We start from the raw sequence: 10041 nt of genomic DNA on the forward strand, positions 1-10041 counted from the left end.
GAGGACCCAGGTTCAAGACCTCAAGGTTGCCAGCTTGAGCGCAGGCTCATCTGGTTTGAGAAAAGCTCACCAGCTTGGACCCAGGGTCGCTGGCTTGAGCAAGGGGTTACTCCATCTGCTGAAGGCCCACGGTCAAGGCACATATGAGAAAGCAATCAATGAACAACTAAGGTGTCGCAACAAAAAACTGATGATTGATGCTTCTCATCTCTTCGTTCCTGTCTGTCTGTCCCTATCTATCCCTCTCTCTTACTCTCTCTCTGTCTCTGTAAAAAAAAAAAAAAAAAAAAAAGCGCACCATGAAAATGTATTTTAGTGCCTGAAATCACATACAGACAGGACTCATTTAGAACAGAGGCTTTTACCTGCCTGTTGGTCATTGAACGCAAGCACCTGCTGCAGTGCCTGGTACACAGTAGATGCTCAACTGGTATTTGTTAAACAGTGACTTGAATCGGCTCATATTAATCCTGCACCTTTATTAATGTTCATGATCACATCACAAAAGAGGAGAAGTGAGTGCACTTGTCTCCGTTAGCCTGTGGGTCAGCCTTGCTCTTTTCTCTCACTTGTCACCAGCTCAATAATTGGTCTAGATCTAGAATGTTTTCAAGTAGACATTAGTTGTAGGTGTTTCACTTCTGATTCCACTATAGTTAAGTTGGGGTTATATTTGTCCCTCTTTTTCTTTGCATGTCTCTGGGTGACGCCTGTGAAGTCTCAGGCATTGTTCACCACGGGTCCACTGCGTGTCCTCCAATTAGGCTCATTTGTTACTGGGAGGGAATTTGCTTGGGCGTCAGCCCCTGAAACTGCTCAGACATGTAGGTGTTTAGTCTTAACAAGCCACCTGAGCGACGCCCAGGCCACAGTGACAGCAAGACTGCCCGCAGCGACTCATCTGATACCAGTGTGTCCTCGGTTCTGGTTACAGATGGGGGCCCGTGTGACATGCAGGTGGGCTACAGCCATTCTCTTCCGAGGTGCCAGGTAGGTGTGCAGCAGGAAGGTGTGGTGAGTGAGGAGTCCTGTGGAGGGCCAGCGGCCCACATGGCTCCCCAAATCCTGCCTTTGAGGTGACAGCTTTCTTTGTGCTAAAACTTCAAGTGCATTTCGTGACACATTGCCAAATAGACCTGAAGCCAGGAGCATTGTTCCTGTATAGTTAGCCCACTCTCCCTGCTCGGCCCCACCCACAAGGCCTTCAGCCATGAGCCCTGTTCCTCCGCAGTGTTGGTGACAGGCTGTCTTCAGAAATTAGTGAGAAAGGAAACAGGAAAAAGTGCAACATTTCTCACAGATTAGGACACCAGACCCAGCACAGGGAGGTTCCTTGCAAAGGCACATCTGTGTCCACTCTGTTGTGGCTTTCCCCTGTGAGTTTCCTGTGAGTCACACAGGTATGTTGGGTCCGTGAACCCTGCAGGACGTCCCCACCTAGGAGTCCCGAGGGCTGCACACAGGTGTTTGCACCTAGAAAACATGAAACTTAGGAAATCCATTTTGAATTGGATTGTTGGGTTTTGTTGCTGGGTTGTGGAGGGTTCCTTATATAATACTGAGGCTTATGTTTATGGTCCCATAATTCTTTACAGCACTCAGCACTGAAGAGCTGGTCCTAGTCTCTAGCAAGGGTAGATACCCCATTTCATGGCTTAGCCACATTTATCAGTTCATTAACTTGAATTCATCTTTTAAATTTTTTTTAAAATTTATTCATTTTAAAGAGGAGAGGGAAAGACAGAGAGAGAGAAGGGGGGAGGAGCTGGAAGCATCAACTCCCATATGTGCCTTGACCAGGCAAGCCCAGGGTTCTGAACCGGCGACCTCAGCATTTCCAAGTCGATGCTCTATCCACTGCGCCACCACAGGTCAGGCCTTGAATTCATCTTTTAAAATGACAGAAAATTTATTTTGCTTTTTTTTTTTTTTTTTTTTTTTGTATTTTTCTGAAGCTGGAAACGGGGAGAGACAGACAGACAGACTCCCGCATGCGCCTGACCAGGATCCACCCGGCACGCCCACCAGGGGCGATGCTCTGCCCCTCCGGGGCGTCGCTCTGCCACGACCAGAGCCACTCCAGCGCCCGGGGCAGAGGCCAAGGAGCCATCCCCAGCGCCTGGGCCATCTTTGTTCCAATGGAGCCTCGGCTGCGGGAGGGGAAGAGAGAGACAGAGAGGAAGGAGGGGGTGGGGGTGGAGAAGCAAATGGGTGCTTCTCCTATGTGCCCTGGCCGGGAATCGAACCCGGGTCCCCCGCATGCCAGGCCGATGCTCTACCGCTGAGCCAACCGGCCAGGGCCTATTTTACTTTTTATAACAAAAGGATAAAAAAAACTTCATTGAAGTCTCTGGCTTTTGTGTTTCCAGGGCCAAGCATTATTCTGGAGTAAACTGTGAGAACCCCAAGAAAACCCTGGATGTACCGAGGTCCGCTTTGGAAGGCTGGTCCCCTGTGTGAGGGCAGAATAATGGTGTCGTAAATGGCAACATTGTGTTATCTAGATGATCAGTCCTGTAAATATTTGCTGGAAGCCAGGAAAACCCCACAGCAATGAGGATGCCTGATGTTCATCACAGTGGCAGCCATTTACTCAGGAGGTCTGCAGCAAAGGGGTGATGTTTGGACTTGCTCTCAGGACAGTGGCTGGCAAGGAAAGCAGCAGGCAAGCTGTCTGTGAAACCCCAAGGCCCCGAGCCGCCTGTGCTGGGTCTCCCAGATTGCGAGGGGTGAGTGTCTGTAAAGGTCCCCTTCACCATCATATCTTGGCCCCTTCTGCTGTCACACTGGCCTCATGGACTGTGTTCTTTGGGGTTACCCGAGACATGGTCAGTCTCCAGAGGGGCAGCAGGGAACCCATTCTCCCCACTGCCTCTGCCTCTCCTCCGTCCAGGTGCAGATGTGCATCCACATCCTGCTCAGGCTCCCAACCGCCGGGAGGAGAGGAACCTGGGGGCCTCAGAACCAGCCCATTGGCCTCGTTTGGTTCTAGAGAACTGGAAGTTCACAGATGACAGGGTTCTGGGATGAATTTTGTGCGGCTGCCCTGGGTGACACGGGCCTCACACGTCTCTGCTGCCTTCCTGCCTCTGTCAGAAGAGACCCGACAAAAGCCAGCACCGGTTCCCCTGGTGACACTTGGGGGGCCCACCTCAGTCCCTGTGAGCAGCCCTGTGGCTTTCAGACCAAACGTTGCATTCGTTTTTCTAAAAAGGGCAGCTGGGTGCCAAACAACAGAAAAAGCAGTTATAATTGGTTCAACTGTCTGTCGCCTTCTCACTGACTAGTCCCCAGCTGATGCTGCAGAAGTTCATGCACATGCAAAGCATGGCGAGTGTTTCACCAAGAGCTTCATTCTGGCACTGGTATGCTCCTCATCCCAGTTCTAAGAGAAAGCATAGACCTGAGAAGAGACAAAGCAAGGACATAAAGGGGCGCAAAGAAGGAGCACCTGTGAGCTAACGGGCCAGAGCACTCTGGCATCTGTGAGTCAGGAGTCAGGTTCAGGCCTGGCAGGGGCACAGAGACATACACTGTGCCTTCAGCTGTCGTCTCTGCTTCCCTCCCCCCCCCCCCCACACCACCAAGGAAGACACGGGCTCACCGGTAAGCACCATGGCATTTCTCATCCACACCTATCCTGGACACCCAGGCATCCTCTGTGATGTATTTTCCTCCTTGGTGGTAATTTTTTTTTTTTTTAATTTGAGCGCGAACGCAGTCCCAGAGGGGCACTACCACAAATTATGCAGCCAAGTTTCCCACATTTGGGGAAATCGCAGGGGTCAGCACATCCGGAGTGCAATGAATAAGCCTCACCCTGGGAAAACCACCTTCGTGATCATGGTATCTCCCCTGCCAGGTAAGTATCTTGGTGGTAATTTTAACAGTTTCTTCAGGATGCAAATGTTGCAGGGAGGGGCACAAGTACAGTTAGCTCCGACAGAAAGTGAGTTTGTTTAGAAAACTGCAAACGACCAGCCCCACTGAGAACAGCTCCCGGCTCCAAGGCAGAAAGCAGCTCTTGAAGACACAGGAGGTTCCTGGTCCCCTGGAAGCTGGCATGCAGTCAGGACTGTCCTGGCCCATCTGTTCATTAGGCAGCACTCAGATTCATGTGTCCTTGAAAAGGAAGCCTGGATTTTAATTACTCAGAAAATGTATTCACATGGATGCCCAGGCAGCTGGAACCTCAGTGTGCTCCTCTAATTAAAAGTTAATGTTACAGGTTTAATTAAGGGTTCATAATGAACATGCCATTAGAAATGCTCTTGCGGTGATTGGGGGCCCCAGTGCACTCTGCCTTTCCCTCTGGGAGACGGGAAGTGGGTTGCTCAGAGTTCAGGGCCACGTCTGATGCTTTTTCATTTGCCAGCCCACAGCTCCCGTGCCTCAGAAAGGGCACCTTCCTATATATTCAACAAGTATGTGTTGAGTTTTCTCAAGAAGAAATAGAATTTGCCTGACCTATGGTGGCACAGTGGATAAAAGCGTTGACCTGGATACACTGAGGTCGCCAGTTCGAGGCCCTGGACCTGCCTGGTCAAGGCATATATGGGAGTTGATGCTTCCTGCTCCTCCCCTCTTCTCTCTCTCCTCTCTAAAATGAATAAATAAATTAAAAAAAAAAGAAATAGAATTATACTTGAGCAATGGTCTTTGTGACGTGGTGTGATGAGGCTTACACTCTGGATGGCAGTCAGAACTGACGGCTGGATATATTCTGATGGATTGTTTGCATCGTGATTGGGAAGGAGACCTCACCTTGGGAATAAAAAGTGACTCAGAAGGTACACAACTGACTATGAATCTGATTTGGTCACTTCGTGAGCCTGGTAAGAGCAAAGAATGAGAACTTTGACTCTGAATTCAAATGGAAACCTCAAGTTTGAGAGCTGCAACTCCTCACCTTCCCGTCATGCTCCCCCCCCCCCCCACACACACACACACAGGGCTGGCTCTGTGCTCAGGAAGATGCCCCGGGGAGAACAGTGTGTCAGGCTGCAGGTTTTTCTTAGACTCATCCAGATGACCAGCATTTCCCCTCACCTCTCATTTATAATGTCTCACACTTGCAGGTTGTCTGTAAGAGGTGTGCAGTCCCCGGCCTTGCCATCAGCAGTGACCCTGATGAGCTCTCGCTGGGGCCCTGTTCTTAGGGGCTTTGTGACCAAAAAAAGACTCTTCCCTGCATTTTGCTTGGTTCTGATGAAAAATTTAAGCCCTAAAACTCTGCTTTCTGCTAATAACAGGACAAATTCCCCAGATATTTCAAAGCAGTCAGAAAAGTGCTTATTGCCTGCTAGTCCGAGATTATTTCCCAATATAAACATGAGAAAAAAATTCTTTGACCTGGCCCCCAGAGCAAGTAGGTTAGCTGACTGGTGGCTAGCTGGTCAGGTTTGGAGGCTGCCCTCTGCATCTGACCACTTATGTGGAAGTACCCTGGGTCTCCTGATATGTCTGTGCATGGTGCTGTGTGCATTGCATCGTGAGGTACAAAGTCTGCCTTCAGGAGTTTGTGATCCATTTCCAGGTAAAAATTTTAACTCCATCTCTGGATCAAGGCCATGCACCATGTAGGTGCTTGTTGACATGTTGGGGGGCATTGTTTCTGCACTATGGAAACCACCGTGGAATTAAACACTGAGCTCCCCCCATCTCAGTCTGCTTGGGCTGCTATAACAAAATATAAACTGTGGGCTTATAACCACTAGTAATTTACTGCTCACAGCTCTGGAGGCTGGAGATGAGGGTGCCACCTGGTCAGGGTCTGGCTGCAGACTGCAGACTTCTTACTGTGTCCCCACATGGTGGAAAGAGCCAGTTGGCCCTGGGATTCCTTTCACAGAGCACTGATCCCATTTGTGGGGCCACCACCCTCCTGACCTATCACCTCCCAAAGGCCCCACCTCAGAAACTTATTACTTTGGAGTGTCAGCACATGCAGTTTGGGGGCACATATTCAGTCCCTGCACACCCTCCCACATGTACACGATCATCCCCGATTCTGCGCCTGGAGCGGAAAGCTTGCATTTCGCTGCCTCTGAGCCTTTGATAACGGTTCCAAATGCAGCTGGCATAGACACAATGTAGACAGGAAATTTCCCATGTACTCCTGAAGAGTTTTGTGATTTGAATTTAAACTTGGACCTACATCCCTACTACATCAAAATAAATTCAGTGTTGACCAAATGTCTAAGTATAAAGAGAAATAATTAGTAGAAGAAAGCATTTTTTTGTATATGGTAAAATCATTTTTAAGAATGGCAGACACTCTGAAGCTCATAGAAGTTGAATAAACTGACTGATGAAAATACAGAACTCTACACAACAAAAATGCCACAAATAAAATAAAAATACAAAGCATTAGATGGAAGATATTTGCTATATGTAAGATAAACGTGGCCCTGGCTAGTTGGCTCACTGAATAGAGTGTTGGCCTGATGTATGGACGTCCCGGGTTCAATTCCCGATGAGAGCACACATGAGAAGCAATCATCTGCTTCTCCCTCCTCCCTTTCTCCTTTCTCTCCCTCTACCCCTCCTGCAGCCAGTGGATCAGTTGGTGTGAGCATAGCCCTCGGCACTGAGGATAGCTCAGTCAGCCTCAGGTACTAAAAATAGCTTGGTACCCAAGCATTGGCCCTAGATGGGTTTGCTGGGTGAATCAGGGTGCATGTGGGAGTCTTCCTCACTATCTCCCCTCCTCTCACCTAAAAAAAATTTAAAAATAGATAAAAGGTTTGTTTTTTTTTTAATATAAAGAGTACTTTCAGGTCTGTAAGAAAATGAACAAGCTACTCTAAAATCAGCAAAAACATTGGAAAGACATTCAGGAAAAGAATTGATGTTAGAATTTCAGGGATGTTTGTCAAAAGAATGCTCCCTAATTGGAGAGAAAGAAAAGTAATCTGGTCTACGGCCATACCACCCTGAACGCGCCCGATCTCGTCAGAAAAGTAATCTGTGTTTGCAGATGGCATGATCCTATATGTAGAAAAACCAAAGACTCCACAAAAAAAATTGTTAGAACTAATAAATAAATTCTGTAAGGTTGCAGGATTAAAAAAACAAGAATCAGCTGCACTTCCATATACTAACAATGAATCATTTGAAGAGGAAATTAAGTAAATCTCATTTACAATAGCATCAAAAACAATAAAATGGTTAAGAATTAATTTAACCAAAGAGGTAAAAGACCTGTACACTGAAAAGTACAAAACATTAATGAATTAAAAGAGATCAAGTGCCTGACCTGTGGTGGCACAGTGGATAAAAGTGTCCACCTGGAACATTGAGGTCACCGTTTCAAAACCCTGGGCTTGCCTGGTCAAGGCACATATGGGAGTTGATGCTTCCTGCTCCTCCCCCCTTCTTTCCCTCTCTCCCTCTCTCTCTCTCCTCTCTCTCTCTCTCTCTCCTTTCTAAAAATGAATAAATAAAATTAAAAAAAAAGAAAATTTATCCCTACATTTAAAAAAAAAATGGATAAATAACTAAAAAAAAGAAAAGAAAAAAGATCCAAGTAACTGGAACAACATCCCATGTTCATGGATTGGAAAACTTATTATTAAAATGCCCACACTGCCCAAAGTCATAAACAGAGTCATGCAACCCTATCAAAATCCCAATGTGGTGTTTCCCAACGTGGGGCCCATGCCCCACAGGGGGGCAATTCGATAGTTAAGGGGGGCAATTTGAAAATGGACTCCACACGACTTTAACTCTTTCGCCCCGGGCCATTAAATGCAATGCTAGATATTGGTGCCAAATTTAACAAAAAATGCAATTCTTAAATAATTGTGGTAAATAATTATTAAGTATAATTTCGTTTGACGGGACCAAAATATCAACTGGGTGATTGGCGTCATCAAGTAAACTTCGTCCTGGGTTCACCGTGGAGCGTGCCGTCTGCCACGGGGAACCCCGGACGTTTTAAAAACTCACTAAACAACGCAGTTATTCTCACCTAATTGGCCCATCGCAACTTCTGTAGTGTTTCACATCATTCAGTTGGTGTTAATTTGAAATAAGTGTCAGTCAAAACTGTTGTAAAAGCTCATTGATTTAATAAATATACATATATCAATATATAGTATAGATATAATTGGTAAGTATTTGATTTTATTTTTATCAATATTAAACTCTTTATTAAGTACTTCTTGCATCGGGGCTAGAAAGCACTAATATTTTATAAATATTAGTGGTGCATGCATGACAATTTTAATTTTAGAAGCATAAATTCCCAGAAAATTTTGTCAAGAGGAAAAAATATAGATACCTTTTGATTTGTGGTGGTAGTGTAGTAAATGTGTTATATACATTTAAATAAATATGAATTTTTAGTATATGTTTACTCTGTCACATTGAATATATTTTAACACATATTTTAATATTAGTTTTTAATTAATCTTATTTTTATTTCTTATAGCACATAGTAAAATGAGTGGTGCAAGCAATAAAAAAACTCGTCAATATTCAGAGGAATATTTAAAATTTGGGTTCATACCCGCTGTTCACGATGAGCTGATTCCTTTTTGTCTTTTATGCCAGCAATGCTTGACCAACGAATCAATGAAACGAGGTCGTCTTGAGGCGCATTTGAAGGCGAAACATAGTGCTCATATTAATTCAGATTTGAGTTACTTTAAAACTTTAAAGAAAAATTTTGAAAAAAGAACATTAAAGTCTCTATTTACTGCTCATACTTCAACTAATAATCGTGTTCTTGAGGCTAGTTATCAAATTTCTTTATTCATCACTAAAACTGGAGAAAATCACACTATAGGAGAGAATTTAATAAAACTGTCAATATCAGCATTTCTTAAAATGGTTCTTGAAAAAGATGACAAAGATGTAAAAGCTATGCCACTCAGTGACAATACTGTTAGCAGAAGAATAGATGAAATGAGTGAGGATATTGAAAAACAACTTATTGAAAAGCTGAAAACAAGAAAATTCTCCTTGCAAATGGATGGATCAACTTTGAGAGACAGTGAGGCAGTATTGATAACTTACGTAAGATATATTGATAAAGGACATTTTGCTGAAGAAATGTTGTTCTGTAAAAGATTAGAAAGCACCACTACCTCCAAAGATATATATAATAAGCTAAAAAACTACTTAGATGTCAATGATATACCAATGAAAAATATAACATCTTGTGCTGCAGATGGTGCTCCCAATATGATGGGCAAGAAAAATGGCTGCTTAAAATTGATGAAAGATGTGAATCCAGAAATGATTCTTGTGCATTGTGTTATTCATAGGGAAAACTTGGTAGCTAAAAACATCTCGCTGTTCCAAATGAAGTATTACATACAGTAATAAAGTGTGTTAATGCTATTAAAGCTAGTGCCAAATGTGAGCGTCTTTTCAAGCTATTTTGTGAAGAACAAAATGAAGACCAGCTATCTAAAGGAAACTGTTTGAAAAGATTTATGGAACTGTTTGATACTCTTAGTGATTTTTTAAGCGACAAACCTGAAATGAAGTATCTGTTAACAATAGATGGTAAAGCATTTGTGAGTTATTTAGCCGATATCTTTGAAAAACTAAATATATTAAATAAGCAACCTCAAGGAACAAATAAAACTCTTGTCAATGCAAAAGCAAAGATATTTGGTTTCATTACCAATATTGAGTTATGTCAGAAACATATTAACAACAAAAACTTTAAACAGTTTCATTGGCTCCAAAAATGTGAAGTAACTGATACCGCTTTACTTGTTATTGTCAATCATTTGAATATTCTATTGGCAGATTTAAAAGAAAGATTTTCTGATTTAAAACAAATTGATTTCCCAACATGGATGATGCAGCCAATATTAGTGGATTTGTCTGATATATCAAATATGCAGTATCAAGAAGAACTCGCAGAATTGCAAAATGATGAGTCAGTTAAAGCTTTATTTAATATCAAAGGAGCGATGGCATGGCTTTGTGAGGAAACAGAAATCAAATACCCAAATTCAACCAAATGTGCAAGAAAAGTATTGCTACCGTTTCTATCTTCATTTTTAGCTGAATGTGGATTTA

General features: G+C 43.8%; 1 non-coding gene across 1 annotated transcript; it reads right to left on the reverse strand.

The window, feature by feature from the left end:
* Positions 1-3705: 3705 nt before the first annotated feature.
* Positions 3706-3870, reverse strand: LOC136309639 (U1 spliceosomal RNA). Its single transcript, XR_010726332.1, has one exon. It is a non-coding gene; the product is annotated as a U1 spliceosomal RNA (small nuclear RNA).
* Positions 3871-10041: the final 6171 nt, after the last annotated feature.

Source organism: Saccopteryx bilineata, chromosome 6, assembly GCF_036850765.1.
Source record: "Saccopteryx bilineata isolate mSacBil1 chromosome 6, mSacBil1_pri_phased_curated, whole genome shotgun sequence".
Classification (NCBI taxonomy): Eukaryota; Metazoa; Chordata; class Mammalia; order Chiroptera; family Emballonuridae; genus Saccopteryx; species Saccopteryx bilineata.